Source organism: Lissotriton helveticus, assembly GCF_964261635.1.
Source record: "Lissotriton helveticus chromosome 1_1 unlocalized genomic scaffold, aLisHel1.1 SUPER_1_unloc_87, whole genome shotgun sequence".
NCBI lineage: Eukaryota > Metazoa > Chordata > Amphibia > Caudata > Salamandridae > Lissotriton > Lissotriton helveticus.
The window spans coordinates 773,289-789,178 of NW_027611733.1; the positions used below are offsets into that span (position 1 = coordinate 773,289).

The following is a 15,890-nucleotide window of genomic DNA, read 5'->3' on the forward strand; positions in this document are numbered from 1 at the left end:
TGCCTTGAGCGCGTCTTTTCTTTTTTTTCTTGTTATGAAAACGTAAAGAATGTTGCATTTGTGTTGAAGATATGGAGGTTTCAAAGCACACTATCTCATGTCATAGGAAAGCTCTCAGTACATATGTGGCAGGTGTTTTGTCTTGAAAACAAAGCATGCTGCACCCGTGCTGAGGTCAACAATTTTAAGCGCATTTCCTCCTTTGCATCGCAGCCTTGTTATTGCAGTGCACATCAAACACGTCCGCTGTTTTTACTTGAAGAATGTTGCATCTATGTTTAAACTAGGCAGTGTTATCATGTGCCTTACCGCTGCATATTTTGATGGGGCAGTTGCTTCTGAAATTTAAGCACACTGTACTTGTGTGTTAGGCCAACTAGCTCTAAGAGTCTTTTTTTTCCCTATAACACCACGTTTGCTATGGAAGATACTGCACTAGGTTCTGCCTTTGTTCACCCTGCGCCACCTTAACACACGCCTGTTATGAAGCACAAGCCATCAAATGCATTGATACACAAACTTCAAGGCAGACACACGACTGCCTCTATGGTCTTGGTGTGTCTCCCCCTAGTGTTCAACACCATTACGCTGCCCGCTTGTCTCGGTAGACCTTAGTGACATTTGAATACATGCTTGGGGAACCTATTAGGGACTTCACAGCCATACGAAAATACATAATTCACTATTGCAGACACCGCCTATGAGTATTTGGATGGTTTTTAATCTACATGGGCACACTTTATCTTTGCACTTGTTTGTGAAATGCCTAGAACACTTACAGCCTTCCAAAAGACTTATTTTCTTACCATGCTCCCCTTCCTATAATTATTTGATAGGGCGGAGAGTCACCCTGAGCCGCATGCCACGGTGAGTTGAGGCACATTTCCCAACGTCAGATGATTAACCCTTCTACAGTATATTGTTATTGTAGTGAATCTTGTTGTCTAAAAATGATTTTATTTTTCACATATACGAAGAATAACAGACATTGACTATACAGTTTACGGTAGTCCCGTTCAGATGGTTTTGTATGTCCTGGACTGAATAGCTTTGATATGTAACGCTTGCACAGATGTTCAAATGCCTGACCTAGATTTTTTCAAACTATTCTTATATTTCCTATGTATGTATTCTTTTAGGTACCACCAGTAAATTCACCACTCTATGTAGATTAATATGATCAATGGATGGTTTTGTACATTAAAACCCTTCTGTATACTTATATTCGTTCGTACACCATTTTTCGGTCTCGCCTGAGCCAGCGTGCATGCGCTGCTCTGCAAGGCTTTTAGTAAGTGCTTTAAATTCTGAACACACGCCCATGCGTGTGCTTTTTGTTTTTTATCACTAGCTATCGGCCTTTACATTTGTCTTTCTAAGAAAGACAGCATGCAATTGGCCAAAGGGGGGTGCATGTCCCGCCTTCTCTCACCCCTGGACTAGGCAGCTCGGGAGCGAGCAGCAGTGCCATCTTTTTCCAGTTATCATGCCCGCGTCTCGCTGTCGCGGTAATTGGAAACAGATGGAGGTCGCGCTGGCCCTGGTGCACTTTTGCTCCAAATGTGGCACTTTCACTTTCGCCGCCGACCTGGCGCTCGCGGCCTCGCTTGTTCATCCTTGCTGCCTCTCTTTGTCACCTTCCTCTTTTCTGCCTTTCCCTCTCTTTCTTTGGGACCTTTTCAGTGTTTAACAAAAAGCTGTAAAACCTGCTGACCGATCGTTGTTCTTTTTTTTATCACCCTGTTCCTAGTAAATTATGGCAGATTGGAGTACGACGAACCCATGAAAAATGGACCTCGTCTGCTGGTTTCTGAGCATTAACTAAGGAGAAATGAATTGCATAATAGCTTGGACACATGAACTGACCCATCAGAGATCCCGCAGCAGCTCTGTGGAGACTCAAATTCAGAAGCTCCTTGCAAGGAGTTCTGGGAACCAAGTCATGCACACTCCGGAGCATGTCGTGCCCTCTGACCTTTTGCAGTCAATGTAGTTAATTTTAAATCCCTCCATGCACAAAAAAATTTCAGAATGCCTAAGAATCCATTCTTTTGAGGTCCGAAGCGTGGGGTCTGTCTTCTATATCTATGTGTTTTAATAACAAATAATGAAAGCGCCTAGATTTTTGCACCATATAGGTCAAGGTAGTTTACGAGAACGCTGCGTGCCCCTTGTATCTGTTCCCTGCGGCGCGTGCATCATTACAGGAATCCTACCCAGAGCTGGAGACCGCATTCCTGTGCTTTGGTAGTCTGGTTCATCGAATTGTTGCCTTTTGAAACATTTAACCCCTGTTTGTGAAAAATGCCTTCAGTATTGATACAGTGCCTATTTATTCCTTTACATTTACTTTCCAGTTGGCCTTGTAACATTTTCTTTTTGGGAGGAGGTATGTTTTTGATAATTCAAATGTAAGTCCTGTAAAGGCACACATTTCCACAGAGGATATTGCATTCACAGTGTATCCTTCCTGCTATATGGTTGATGGGTGTGGGCCGGAACGTTTTTCAAACACATTAAATTTTCTTTTGTGTATTTAGAAAGCTTTTTTCCTACCCTTGTGCTTGCAAACATGAATTGTATTAAAAATAGAAGCCTTGACTGAGCCAATAGACTCTAAGATAAATATTGTATGCAGTTTTTTATCTGCCTGGCACACAATATATAGACTGTTCACACACTTTCTGTAGTATGATTCGTTCTGGGCAGATAAACTCTAAGCCCCACTCTACTGCTATCCTCGTGTTAGTGCAGCCCGATGTAAACAGTAATTGTAATGTATTTGCATTTATATAACGCTTACTACCCCAGACGAACTTTGAAGCGCTCTTTCGGCGAGTAGCACGCTACTCTGGGATCCAAAAATGATTAGTGGTGAATTAGTATAGGGAAATATAGAAAATATTTTGGGAGCTGGACATGTTGGGTTGAAAAAGATAGTGGAGGGATAGAAGATGGAAGGTTTTGCATTTATATAGTGCTTGCTACCCCTGATGAAGTGTTGAAGCGCTTTTCGGCAAGTAGCATGCTACTCCAGAACCCAAAAAGATGAATAGATAGATCGATTATGGTAGGTAGGTTGTTTTATTATATACACACAACTGAATGAAAATTAAAAAAATTCTGTTGTAAAGTTGTATCCAAGAGGCAAGTATAGTCTCTGATAATAATATATACAATACTGATAAGTTTTAAGTTGGCTTGCCATCAAGACTGATGCCCCGTAATGTTGATGCAAAGTCAGTTGCGCTAGACTATCTTAGACTCTTGTTGAATTGTAACATCCACCTTGTAGGTACTGCTATTTGTATCAGGTCCACGTTGTAGGCAGACACAAACGCCGACATTGTGCACTATTTATATTAAGCATAATGTAGGTGAGCAGATGACAATAACCACTGTACAAGCTTGCTGGAATGGGAAGTGTTTAATCAAAAGGTGGATTGAATTCAAGTTTAGGTGATCATTTTAAAAATGTGTATGGATTTTGTATATATTTAAAATTGTTGATCTTCAAAAAGGCCTGAATCAATAAATTGAATTGAAATTCAAGTTTATCATTTTAATCATATTGTTGGAAAAGATGGGTTTCGAACCCCATGTGGCGGTTCCTTTCCAGAAAACATTCAGGTTGTAATCATGAGTCAAATAATGCTGAGGAGGTTAAAATATTCAAATTGAATTCAAATTACACATGAAATGTTCATTGTTCAATATATTTCTCTTAGTTTTTTAATTTAAGGACTTTGTTGCTTAAAGAAAATAATTAGTATTTGTTTTTCTATATGTAGGAAGTATTACATTAATGAAATCACTGCATCTCACCGTCTTTCTTTCCTTTTCTGTTCTTTATGAACGTTTCTATTGTTGAACTTTAAAGATTGCCTGGAATTAAGAATTGTGCTCTACATAACTTTGCTGTGTTATAGTATGTTGATTTTTATGTACAACTTGTGTCTCTTATGTGTATGGCAACTGATGTTTTGTTTTGCTTTAATAATCAGTTTATGTTTATTAGGTTTTATTATTCAATAAAATGTTTCAAACACAACAAATGGTAGTTGATATGTATTTACAACTGCAGCATTTTTATTGTATGGGCAGTTTCAAAGTGGCCAAAAAATATGGTCTGCGGGTTGACGGAGGACCACATTGGCATCAGCAGAGAGAGGTTTGGGCAGGTGATTAGGGGTACATGTAAGGTTGGAAGTAGGGGGAACAACGCATGTACATTGTGTGGACTGTGACTCCTGGAGTTATTTTGAGTGATACCATGCTACCCTCTAAATGAATCCACTAGTGATTATTATCAACAAACTTTATTCGGTTTTATAAAATGAAAACAATAAAAGTCATACATAAAATGAGAAAACATCTTCCAAGTTACAGATTGACATATATAATATGTCCAAGTTAATCAAAACACAAGATACAAATTCATGAATTACAATACATTAGTTAATGGCAGCTTGATCTGAGTCTAGCAGCGTACCGTAAAAAGTTAAGCGTATGCAAAACAGTGTCATTAGAGAGGAGTTGTAAAAAGATAAGAGCTGGTCTCACCCTCCTAAAACCCGCTGTCTTGAGAATGGGAATTATAAATACCTTTCTAGTGACAGCATAAAAACTACAAAACATTGTAAAGTGCATCATGTCCTGAGGAGACTCACCGTTGCAGCCACAGGGCATGAGGCACTGGCCTCTGTGGAAGCCACAAGGATGTGCCATGAGGTAATGGGCGAGGTTGAGCCAAAACCGAGTCAATAGAAAACGATCATGGATGCTTTTAAGCTCTAGATGATAAGGTTCGGGAGTTTGTACAGTTTTTAACATGTTGCACTTACACACACTAGGCTTACACATCTTATTTCCCTCGCTATCACAGTGGCTCATTCTTAAAAAGCACTCTTTGACCAAAGAAAGGTCCCTCTTACATATGCTCTCAGGGTTATCGAATAGTTCCTACCTACCCTGGAGAGGCCAACTCTTATATACTGGAGCCATCAGATGCGTGAGACACGGTCAAGTGAAAGGCATTCCTGTAGGATGTGTTTGCTAAGTGTATTTTCTTGTTTAGCCCAAATATTAAGCCACAAAGCCAGGGGACGGAATGCCAGTACATCTGAGACAAAAGGCATTCCCAACTCTTCGTGCACAACATAAAACAGAGTGCTTTGTGGGGCAGAAAGGGCCCTTCGCAGGAAAAAGTTTTCAGCACTTTGCACTGCCCCTACCCCAATGTGGCCCGATATCTCACTCCCATAAATAACCTTTGAGATGTATTTGGCTTCATATGTCTTCAAAAAAGCCTCTATTGGCTTCCCTCCCACTCTGCTGGCAAAGTTAAAAACAGCTGCAAAAGCTTTCAATAGATCCCCTTTCTTCCAAGTAAGCAAAGGGCACCAACTCAAAGGAATCGTCAAATTCAACTCCCAAACAGGAGAAAACATTGGTCTTCGGTATTGATGATAGTCCGAGTTTAAAAGTAAACTGCTTAGCTTTACGAGGTCCCACTTGCATAATTTATGTATTTATTTATTTATTAGTAACATTTATAGAGCGCGTACAATTACCCGTGGGCGTCTCGGCGCTAAAATGCAATGATGTCTCTACCTGATCCGATTGTCCAGAGGCATGATTTACTGATTGAATAACCAGGTCTTCAGTTTTTTTCTAAACTGAAGAAGTGAGGGGCTTGTTTTTATGTGGTTTGGTAGGGTATTCCAGAGTTTAGGGGCCGCAATTGAAAAGCGGCGGTCACCCCAAGAAACTGTTCTACTGCGTTGAACCACTAGTTGATTGAGTGAGGTAGATCGAAGTGTTCTAGGCGGGTTATAGGGAATCAGTTGCTCTTTGAGGAAACGGGGTCCTTGGTCCTGTAATGTCTTGTAGACTATGCACAACGATTTAAATTTTACCCTGTTGTGGATGGTTAGCCAGTGGTAGCTTTTCAGCGTATCCGAGATAGGTGCAAATTTGGGTTTTTTGGACAGTACGCGTGCCGCCCCGTTCTGCACGGTCTGCAACTTTTTGGTAACTCTGTTTTGTGCGTTGAGCAAAAGACCGTTACAGTAGTCCAACGATGTCAATACCAGGGAGGTGACTAGCGTTTTGGCTGCTGAGTCTGGTAGATAAGGCAGGATTTTTCTCACCATTCTGAGCTTAAAATGGGCGTTGGTCGCCACCTTATTTGCGTGGGCCATGAGATTAAGCTGGTCATCGAATGTTACCCCTAGGTTTCGGACTTTGACCGTGGGGCAAGGAGGAGTACCTAGGGCCGAAGGCCACCAGGCTGCAGACCAGACTGGCAGCAGGTTACCGAAGATAACTACCTCCGTTTTATCGGAGTTGAGCTTAAGGCAATTTTTTGCCATCCACTCACCGATAGCAGTCATCCCTCTTTGGAATCTCTCTGCCACCTCCTGTCCATCACCCTTTATGGCCACCACCAGTTGAGTGTCGTCGGCGTATGAGGTTAGGCTCATCCCGTATGCTTTGATGACACTGGCAATGTCCGACACATATATATTAAATAGTGTCGGACTTAGGGATGAGCCTTGGGGAACCCCACACGGTAGCGACAGATCAGCTGATTGGAAGGGGCCCAGTGTAACCGCCTGGGTTCTGTTGGCTAGGAAGGAAGCAAGTAGGTCCCTAGCAGTAAGCTGAATACCCATCCTTTCGACACGGTCGACCAAGATCTTGTGGTCAACCGTGTCGAAGGCTGCTGATAGATCAAGGAGAACAAGCAAAGCTGTTCCTCCTTGATCGCGGATGACTTTTATGTCATCAGCTGCTTTGATGAGAGCGGTTTCCGTACCATGATGCTTACGGAAACCGAACTGAGTGTCATCCAGCAGGTTGTGACTTTCGATGTAGGCCGATAGCTGCTGATTCATAGCCTTTTCTGTGACTTTGGCTAGAAGAGGGAGGTCGCTATGGGGCGGTAGTTTTTTAGTTCACCTTTATCTAGACCGGGATTTTTGAGCAGGGGTTTGATCAGTGTGTTTTTTAATGAATCGGGATAACTTCCAGATGTCAATATAGTGTTACAGACACAGGTGATAATGGGGATTACTGTGTCTGGCACCGTAGCGATCACAGAGGTCGGGCATGGATCCAGAGCTGAGCCAGCTTTAATCGAGGTTACTATGCTCTTGATTTGGTCAGTGGTGAGGGGTTTAAAACTGGTCGTGGTAATTTTTGGAGTGATCATGGGGATAGTAGCACTACTACTGGACGGGTCTGAGTTAAAGGTTTGGTAAATATCATTGACCTTTGCGAAGAAAAAATCCGATAAGGCATCACATAGTGCTTGTGATGGGGGTGGATTAAGATCCGGGGTATTTCCAGAGAGAGTTTTGGCGAGGTTATATAACTGTTTACTGGAGTTTTTCGCAGTCTCTATGTGGAGTGTGAAAAAATGTTTTTTTGCTGCTATTATCATTGCTTTATAAGTGGCGAGGGCTTTTTTGTATTTTTCCTTATTTTCGCTGTCGTAGGTTCTTCGCCAGTGCCTTTCCCTATTCCTAGTTAGTTGTTTTTGGATTTTTAATTCTTTTGTATACCACTGAGCTTTAGGCGAATTTCTATTTCTTGAGAGGGATTTGGTAGGTGCCAGCTGAGTCGTGGCTTCGCCCAGCCAGGTCTGGAATTGGTTGGTTGCGATGTTGGGATCGGTGGACAGTTCCGGGCTGGTGTTATTTAGAAGCAATGATAGGTCATTGGGGTTAATGTCCTTCCATGCTTTAAACGTGCCGGTTTTCGAAAGAGCAGCCTTTTTTTCCGCGGGCTTTTAATGGTGAGGCTGCTAAGAATGACTGAGTGGTCTGTCCATGTCATGGGGAGAACCGAGGTTATGCATAGTCCTTCCACATTTGAAAAAATTCCATCCAGCGTGTGGCCTGCCTGATGGGTAGGGGTTGTGACCAATTGTCTGAGGCCCATTATTTCTAAATCTGACATGAGGGTAGTAGTATCCCTATCACTGAGTTGCTCCAGATAGAAGTTGAAGTCGCCCATAATAGTAATGGAGTCTTCTGTGACTATAGACTCAGTGATATTGCTTAGATTAGCAAGGAACGCAGATCTGGTCCCAGGGGGTCTGTAAAGAAGTATTCCCTTGAAGTTATAGGTGGAAGACAATTTTATATTAAAGTGCATAGCTTCGCATGAGATAGTGGGAATCTGGTAGAAGCGGACCTCAAATTGGTCTCGTGCTATGATGGCTATCCCACCTCCTTTCCCTTTGGGCCTGTCCTGCCGATAGGCGCTATAGCCTGAGGGAACTGCCGTTACATAGTCAGGGGCAGACGCCTCGTCGGTCCATGTCTCTGTGATGTAGAGAACATCTAAGTTGAGGTCGCTGATGAGATCGGCTATTTCCTGGCAATGTTTGCTCAGGGAGCGCGCATTAATGAGTGCCATGGATACGTGCGTGTCACTCTCAAAAGCTGAGGATTTAGCAGCGATAGTGGGGTTAACAAACACGGGCACGATGTTACACTGTGGGCATTGTGTTTGTTTCTCCAGAGGCAAGATAGATAAATCGTATTTTGAGCAGAGCGGGGCGTGAGAGGGACAGATCTCCAGAAGCGTACTACGGCTGTATGAGAGAGGAGGGGCAGGGGTTGTGGCCCTGGGCCCGGTCCCGGCGCGGACGGGCGCAGACGGGCGCAGACGGGCTCGCCTTTGGCGCGCCCGCTGCGCCCGCCCGCTGCGCGGACGGGCGGTCCTGTTGTTAAAGTACATGATTTGGGCGGGACGGGAGGAGGGTGGGAGGGGCGCAGAGCTATCGGCCAGTCTTCCCAATTGAAGATGGCGGCCAAAGTAATGTAGATAGCTTCCCTGCGCCTCAATACAGCGGCGCTGTGGGAAGGGAGTTTGTTCGAGCCTCGGCGAAGTAATCTCGCCTTAGGGGCTGACAGGGATCTAAAAGCGCACCAATTAAAATATTTTACAAGGCTTTAAAAAACAATTCGTGTCTCAATCGTTTATTAGCGTTTCTAGTAGCAAAAGGTGCAAGTAAGCAAAACAAACCTCCGGCTTCCGCCTCAGAGGGAAACAACAAGCAATTACGACTTGGCATGATGAAACAACAGGTCCAAGTCCTCCATAAAAATGGCAAAAGAATTCAGAAGCAGATGTAGGCCCCTAGCTGTCCTCGCCAAGAGGACTGCGCCGTCCACGTATAGGAGTCTGGCAGTCTACGCTTGCCTACCTGGCGACAATCCGCGTTTGTCGCCAAAAGGGCCTTCTCTATGGAATTATTATATAGGTTAGAAAGAAAAGTTGCTAAAATGCACCCCTGATGCACCCCTCTCTTGATGTCAAGCTGACAGGACACGTTCAGGTCCTTTGAATAGCGGACAACCGCTAGGTATATGGGGCTGGAACGAGCCACAGTGTATTTGTTCAGGACCATGTACAGGTTTAAACACTGTTCCACAGTGGAACGACCTGGTTGAAAGCCGATTTGGATATCGGATAAAAAGTTTTTTTCATCAACCCATGATAAAAGTGTGTCAAGTACCATGCGGCCCACCACCTTCACCACAGAGTGCAGCAGAGAAATGGGCCTATAACAATAGGTACTGTCCTGTTATCCCTTTTTAAATACCGGGACTATAATCGATAAAGCCCAAGAATCTGGGCGGCCAACCTGGACTGCAGCATTGCTAACATCTGTGAGGCCAGGCACCCAGGTTTCTATGTGGGCGATGTAGAGATCTGGCGGGATCCCATCTGGCGCGGGGGCCTTGTTTTTAGATAGACCCAGAATACCGGCTCTCACCTCTGGCGTGGTGAAAATAAGTTCCGACTTGCCTTCCACCCTTTTCTGCCCTTCAGTTGGCAGGGTATCAGACTGGAAGATACCCTCAAAATGATGTACCGAACCGTCCTGTGTGATTTGGGCATCCAGTAAATTAGCTATATTTCCAGATAAAAATGGGCTGTTAATAATACCCCAGAACTTTGAGCTATTACGCAGTGTACTAGCCTTCACTAAATCGATCCAGGCCTCCTCCTTCAGGGCAGACTTGCGAGTTGCTAGAGCAGCCTTATATGCTCTTCGTAGTCCTTTGACCGACACCCGGTCTCGGGGCTTAACACCCAAGGCCTGTCTCAGGTTCCTGGAAGCCTGGGAGCACGCCGAATAAATCTATTGTGGACCTGGTTGCCAACAGACCCCGTAGAAAGTTCCTTATGACAGTAGACATGGATCCAAATGCACCCATGCTGTCCGGAGCACTTGCCTCATCGTCACCAACCCCCCGCCCACCTTGGTGTGTCCGAGTGTTAGGGTCCAGCCAGTTGAGACACAAATGGGGTTGTGGTCACTGCATTCACTCGCCTGCACAGAGAGTAAAAGGGGGTATATACAAAGGTGAAACCAATAACGGTCTCACACCCTCTCCCAATAAAGGTGGGAGTAATGTCTGTTTTCCCCGGAGGCAGCTTATTTATTACAGATGTTAGATCAAATTCAAGCAAGATGGAGTTAAGCTCAATACCCTGGGGAGTATGTTCCATGTGTAAGCCTGCTTCTCGTGCACAGCCCATAGCTTTCACTCCTCCTTGCATGATGTCCATACACATGAGTGTTAAAATCCCCTGTTAAAAAAATGTAGTGATAACTCTGACCTTTCAAGATGCTATGCTGAAGTACAGACCCCAGCAGAGTTATATTTCCCTCATCCGGGTGTTTAACGCCAGCGTTGAAAAAGTTACCAGAGCAGCTTGCTCCTTCCACTGGGCAACAACATCAATGTAAATTGAGAGAGACATACAGTGAGGTATTGTAAGAAACTGGCTCTGTATACTGCACCAAAGTGAGGTACAGTGTGTATAGAGTCCAAGGGTCTCCAGAGGTAGGCAGAGGTTAAAGTTAGATAGAACCTTACTCTCTAAAGTGGTAGCTTGGTCGAGCAGTAAGGCAGTATCAGAGGACAGTGTTAAGCATTTGATGTTCACACTCAGTCAGCAAATGAATTCACACACTCAAGAACTGAACTCTAGGCCAATTGTTTTTGTATAAAAAAATAAATTGTTGTTTTATTTCTAGAACCAAGCAAGCCTGGCACAGGTAAGCATAAAAATACTTTGCGGTAATCATTTACTTGTATCAACACAATTCAAGTAGGCAGTAGAAATTGTACTTTGTTTGATTTACAGGGAAGCAGTAGTATGCAACACTTAGCAAATACAGTACATTGAAATGAATAGGCTTTTTCACTAAATTGCAGGTAAGTAACTTTTTGCTTTACTTTTCTAACTCAGTGCTGGATACCTAGACTCAGCACTGGTACATTTCCTAGAAACAGCCAAGTAATTACGTTTTGGTTATTCGCATGATTTTTAAAGAATATTTCCAGTTTTCAAAACTCCACACTTGGAAACTTTTTGGAGCAGTACATTGAAATGAATGGGCTTCTACAATAAATTGCAGGTAAGTTACTTTTCGTGTTACTTTTATAACTCAGTGCTGGATACCTTGATTCCGTCCATCATCCCCTTTTGTATCGCTTTGTTTGCCCTAAGTTGGCAGGGTATGCTCAGACGTGAGTCCCTTGCTCACTTTGCCACTTGATTCAAGATAGCCTGGCTGATGAGGGTTATGAACCCGAAACCGGTCCCAGGATACTTGTTTCCGGTCCAGGGAAGACATGGCTTGGCAGTTCGGGCTGGACTGTTCCCATGAGGCACAGGGTCAGACTAATTTGCATAAGGCCATGTCTGAACTGGGGTAGCAGAGTGAGCTAAAGAATGGTGATGGATTACACCCAGATCAGTTGACTGGGGGTGAGTGTTTGGTTTGCTCAAATGCTCCCTCCATCATCCCCTTTTGTATCGCGTTGTTCACCCTAAGTTGGCAGGGTATGCTCAGATGTGAATCACTTGCTCACTTTGCCACTTGATTCAAGATAGCCTGGCTGATGGGGGTTATGAACCCGAAACCGGTCCCAGGATACTTGTTTCCGGTCCAGGGAAGACATGGCTTGGCAGTTCGGTCTGGACTGTTTCCATGAGGCACAGGGTTAGACTGATTTGCATATGGCCATGTCTGAACTGGGGTAGCGGAGTGAGCTAAAGAATGGTGATGGATTACACCCAGATCAGTTGACTGGGGGTGAGTGTTTGGTTTGCTCAAATGCTCCCTCCATCATCCCCTTTTGTATCGCGTTGTTCACCCTAAGTTGGCAGGGTATGCTCAGACGTGAGTCCCTTGCTCACTTTGCCACTGGATTCAAGTTAGCCTCATTGATGAGGGTTATGAACCCGAAACCGGTCCCAGGATGCTTGTTTCCGGTCCAGGAAAGACATGGCTTGGCAGTTCGGGCTGGACTGTTCCCATGAGGCACAGAGTCAGACTGATTTGCATATGGCCATATCTGAACTGGGGTGGCGGAGTGAGCTAAAGAATGGTGATGGATTAAAACCAGATCAGTTGACTGGGGATGAGTGTTTGATTTGCTCAAACGCTCCATCCATCATCCCCTTTTGTATCGCTTTGGATACCTAGATTCAGCACTGGGACATTCCCTTGGAACAGGTAAGTAAACACGTTTTAGTTATTTGTGCAATTTAAAAAAATATTTTTAGATTTCAAAACTCCACACTTCAAAACATTTTGGAGAAAAAGTGTCCATGTTATCCAAAGGAGGGAAAACAGGTTAACGGTTCTCAGGTAAGTAATTGACTGTCGGAGTTAAGGTTCTGGGGTTAGACTCAGGGGGTCTCCCAGGGTCAGTGATGCACTGTTGTTGCACCCTCAGCGGCACTAGGACGGACGGGTGCAGAGTGTTGAGGCCCAATGTTATCCTATGGAGTATAGGGGGGCTTCGTTTGGTGGCCGCTGGCAAGCAGGCCACAGGATTGTGGGAGCAAAGCTCCTGGGGTTTAGCTCGGGGCAAGTTGGGGACCAAAGGTGCACCCTCAGCGGCATTAGGGCGGCCGGGGGCAGGGGCTGTTTTGAGGTCGGGTGCCCTGTTGATTTCAATGGAGATTCTCCGGGACAAAGAAACACTGCAGGCTTGTGGACGAGGATCTTTCAGGAGCGACCACCACTTCGAGTGGTAAGTTGGGATCTTGTAGGTTGGTTAGGCACCACTGGGTTGGGCACACAAGGCCGTGGGGCGTCGGATGTAGGGGTGCCTTTGGACGTCGGATTTTCTTACCCGCTCCGGTCACGGTAGAGGGAGCCCTCTGGATTGAGGCTACAGACGTCTTCTGGAGGCTTGAAGCAAGTCATGGGTCGCCGGATCTCGGGTCAGGACCGCCGGGGGGACCTCCTTGTGGTGTTTTTCCACTCGAGCTTGGGTCGGGTTCGGCGGGTGTGGAGTGGGCTGGATTCTCGGTTTCTGGCTGGCACCAGAAGCTGCAGTTTAAATACGTCAGGTGTTCACAGGAGAAACAGTCTTGAAAGTGAAGGCAGGCAGGTCCTCTGGGGTCTGTGAGGGTGCTGGCTGCTGGAAAGGCTGGGGTTTCGCAGGAGAAGGTTCAAGGGGAGACAGGCCTGTAGGGCTGGGGCCAAGTCAGTGGACTTCCGCCAATTACAACTGGTGCAGAATCAAGCGGCGAGACTCGTATTTCGTCAACCTAGACATTAACATGTCTCCCCTATACTGAAAAAGCTCCATTGGTTACCAGTGATGAAACGTGGTCTTTCCAAACTTGGTTGCACCGTCTTCAAATCCTTGACTAGCCATGGTCCGGGCTTTATAACTTCCAGGATCCATCGCTATGTTCCCTCTCGTAACTTGCGCTCCTTGCATCACAACCTCCTGTCAGTCCCTTCCTTTAAGCGGAAAAAACACGGCGGCCTCGGGTTTTCTTTTCTGGCCCCTAAAACTTGGAATACCTTCCCTCACGAAATTCGATCAACCACCTATTACATGCCCTTCAGGAAACTACTAAAACCCCACCTGTTCTGACAAGCATATAAGGACTGATCACATGCTCCTTCTCCCTGTCTCCTCCTTCTGAGTTCCTTGTCCTACAGCGCCATGAAACCAGTGGTGTCCGAGCGCTCTATAAATAATTTTTACAATTACAATTACAATTACTTCGTCCTCTTGTTAGCTCTGCACGGCTTCTCATCCTTCTTCTCTTCGTTTCTTGTTGTTGCTGGACCTGAGGAAGGAAGGTTCAGGCTGCCACTAAATACTATATTTAGGGGCGTTACAGGTAGGTGAAGGGCAGGGACAAATGGGTCCCTTCCCTGGGGTGGGTACACCCCTTATTCTGTCACTCTCCAGTGGGAGGGGGGCAGGAGCCTGTCCCTGGTTGGCTGGGTCCCCCATCCTCAAGATGGTAGGAACTCGAGGTTGTGCTTCACCTCGCCTCCCCCACCTTAGGGGTGGAGTTGGCAGAGGTGGGCACACCTCTCTTCCGCACTTGTTTTTTCCGCCGGTTCTCCCACCCAAAGTGGGGGGTAGAACCACTGGGGACCCATTGCTGAAAGCGGAAAATGGTCTGGAGAGTCTCACAAAGGTGGCATGCCTTTGAAGCTTCCCCTTCTTGAACCCTGCCTATCCTGGGGGAGGAAGCTTGGCACCTCTTCCCAGGATGTGCATTGTTTCAGGCCCCCGAGAGCAGCAAGCTCTTGACCTAGGCGTCCATAAACATGTCTGGTGGTGGCAGCCTTAGCAGCCACTCAGTCAGGTCACTAGGAGTTGGTCGAGTTTCAGGGGGCATCTCTAAGATGCCCTCCTTTTACATTAAATACCATACTGGCATCAGTGTGGGTTTAATGTGCTGAGAAGTTTGATACCAAACTTCACAGTCTTCAGTGTAGCCATAATGGTGCTGTGGAGTTCGTAATGACAAGCTCCCAGCACCATATATTCTTAATGGCAGCACTGCACTTACAATGCGCAGAAATAGACTTGGGCATGGTAGGGATATAGGGCGCATGCACCTGTACACTCACCACTGGCATAGGGCACCCAGCTAGAGAGGTGACTGATGTATGCCAGGGCAGTGGTTTGTGGGCATGGCACACAAGGATGTGTGCCATGTCGACTCTTCACTTTGTTCTGCACCAAGTTACTGCAACAGAAACCCACTGTTCGAGGCATATGAGCTGCAGAATTCACACTTTGTACATAGATCGCCATCTGGTGTTTGGTTTGGATACTTGCACCTTGTTGACTTTGAAGAAGTCTTTTGTAGTCACGAGATAGGTGACTCCTCCCTTGGACGATAGTGTGCATTTTCCGCCATCGGGTTCGGATGTAACTTCTGCGCTCCGGTTCGGCACCCTATCTCCAAACCTTTTCGACGCGCAAACCATCGTAAAATTCGACGGTATTGTTTCTCGATCATGTGACCTTCGACGCGCTCCTCAAATATCCCATTCCGGTCGTCGACACGGTCCGCTGGGCCTATCGACGCCATTTGGGCCTATGGCTCATGGAAAGGATCCCACACAGTGACCACCACAAGGTCTGTAATCTGGGTCTCTCGACAGAGCACGACGAGAATAATTGCCATACCTGCGCCTCCTTTCGATCCAAAAAGACCATCTGTGATTGCCGGGCCCGATGACACATCATGGCGCAGCAAGCAGCTCTGGTACCGGTGGACATTTTTGATGAAGGCCCAATGTCCCGGAGGAAGATTCGGAGGAACTGGAAATCGTGTCCGAAGCAGACGACTCCAACTTAGACCACTCCATCCCTCCAGATCAACGAGTGAGTACCACTGCCGCAACCTCAACCCCACCTGCAAAAAAGAAGGCCCTGGTCAAGACTTTGCCTGTTGACTGAAAACAATATTCAGAAGCCCCGCACCCGGGCTCGGCTCCAAAGCCAAGGACAAGTCTTCAGGCAGCTCGTGACCGAGCAAGCCGCATGTTAGTGTCCCACAGGCTCCATCGCCACCGAAGT

At 45.8% G+C, this 15,890-nt stretch overlaps 1 long non-coding RNA gene across 2 annotated transcripts in view; it reads left to right on the plus strand.

The window, feature by feature from the left end:
* Nucleotides 1-15,890, plus strand: part of LOC144806565 (uncharacterized) — a 337,938-nt gene that overhangs the window by 290,519 nt on the left and 31,529 nt on the right. The window contains exon 4 of one of the 2 annotated variants that reach the window (XR_013605836.1): nucleotides 1,751-1,864. The exons of the other annotated variant lie outside the window; for it this stretch is intronic. This is a non-coding gene — a long non-coding RNA (uncharacterized LOC144806565). Of the gene's footprint in view, nucleotides 1-1,750; nucleotides 1,865-15,890 lie in introns of those variants that run through there. 2 annotated transcript variants of the gene reach the window in all.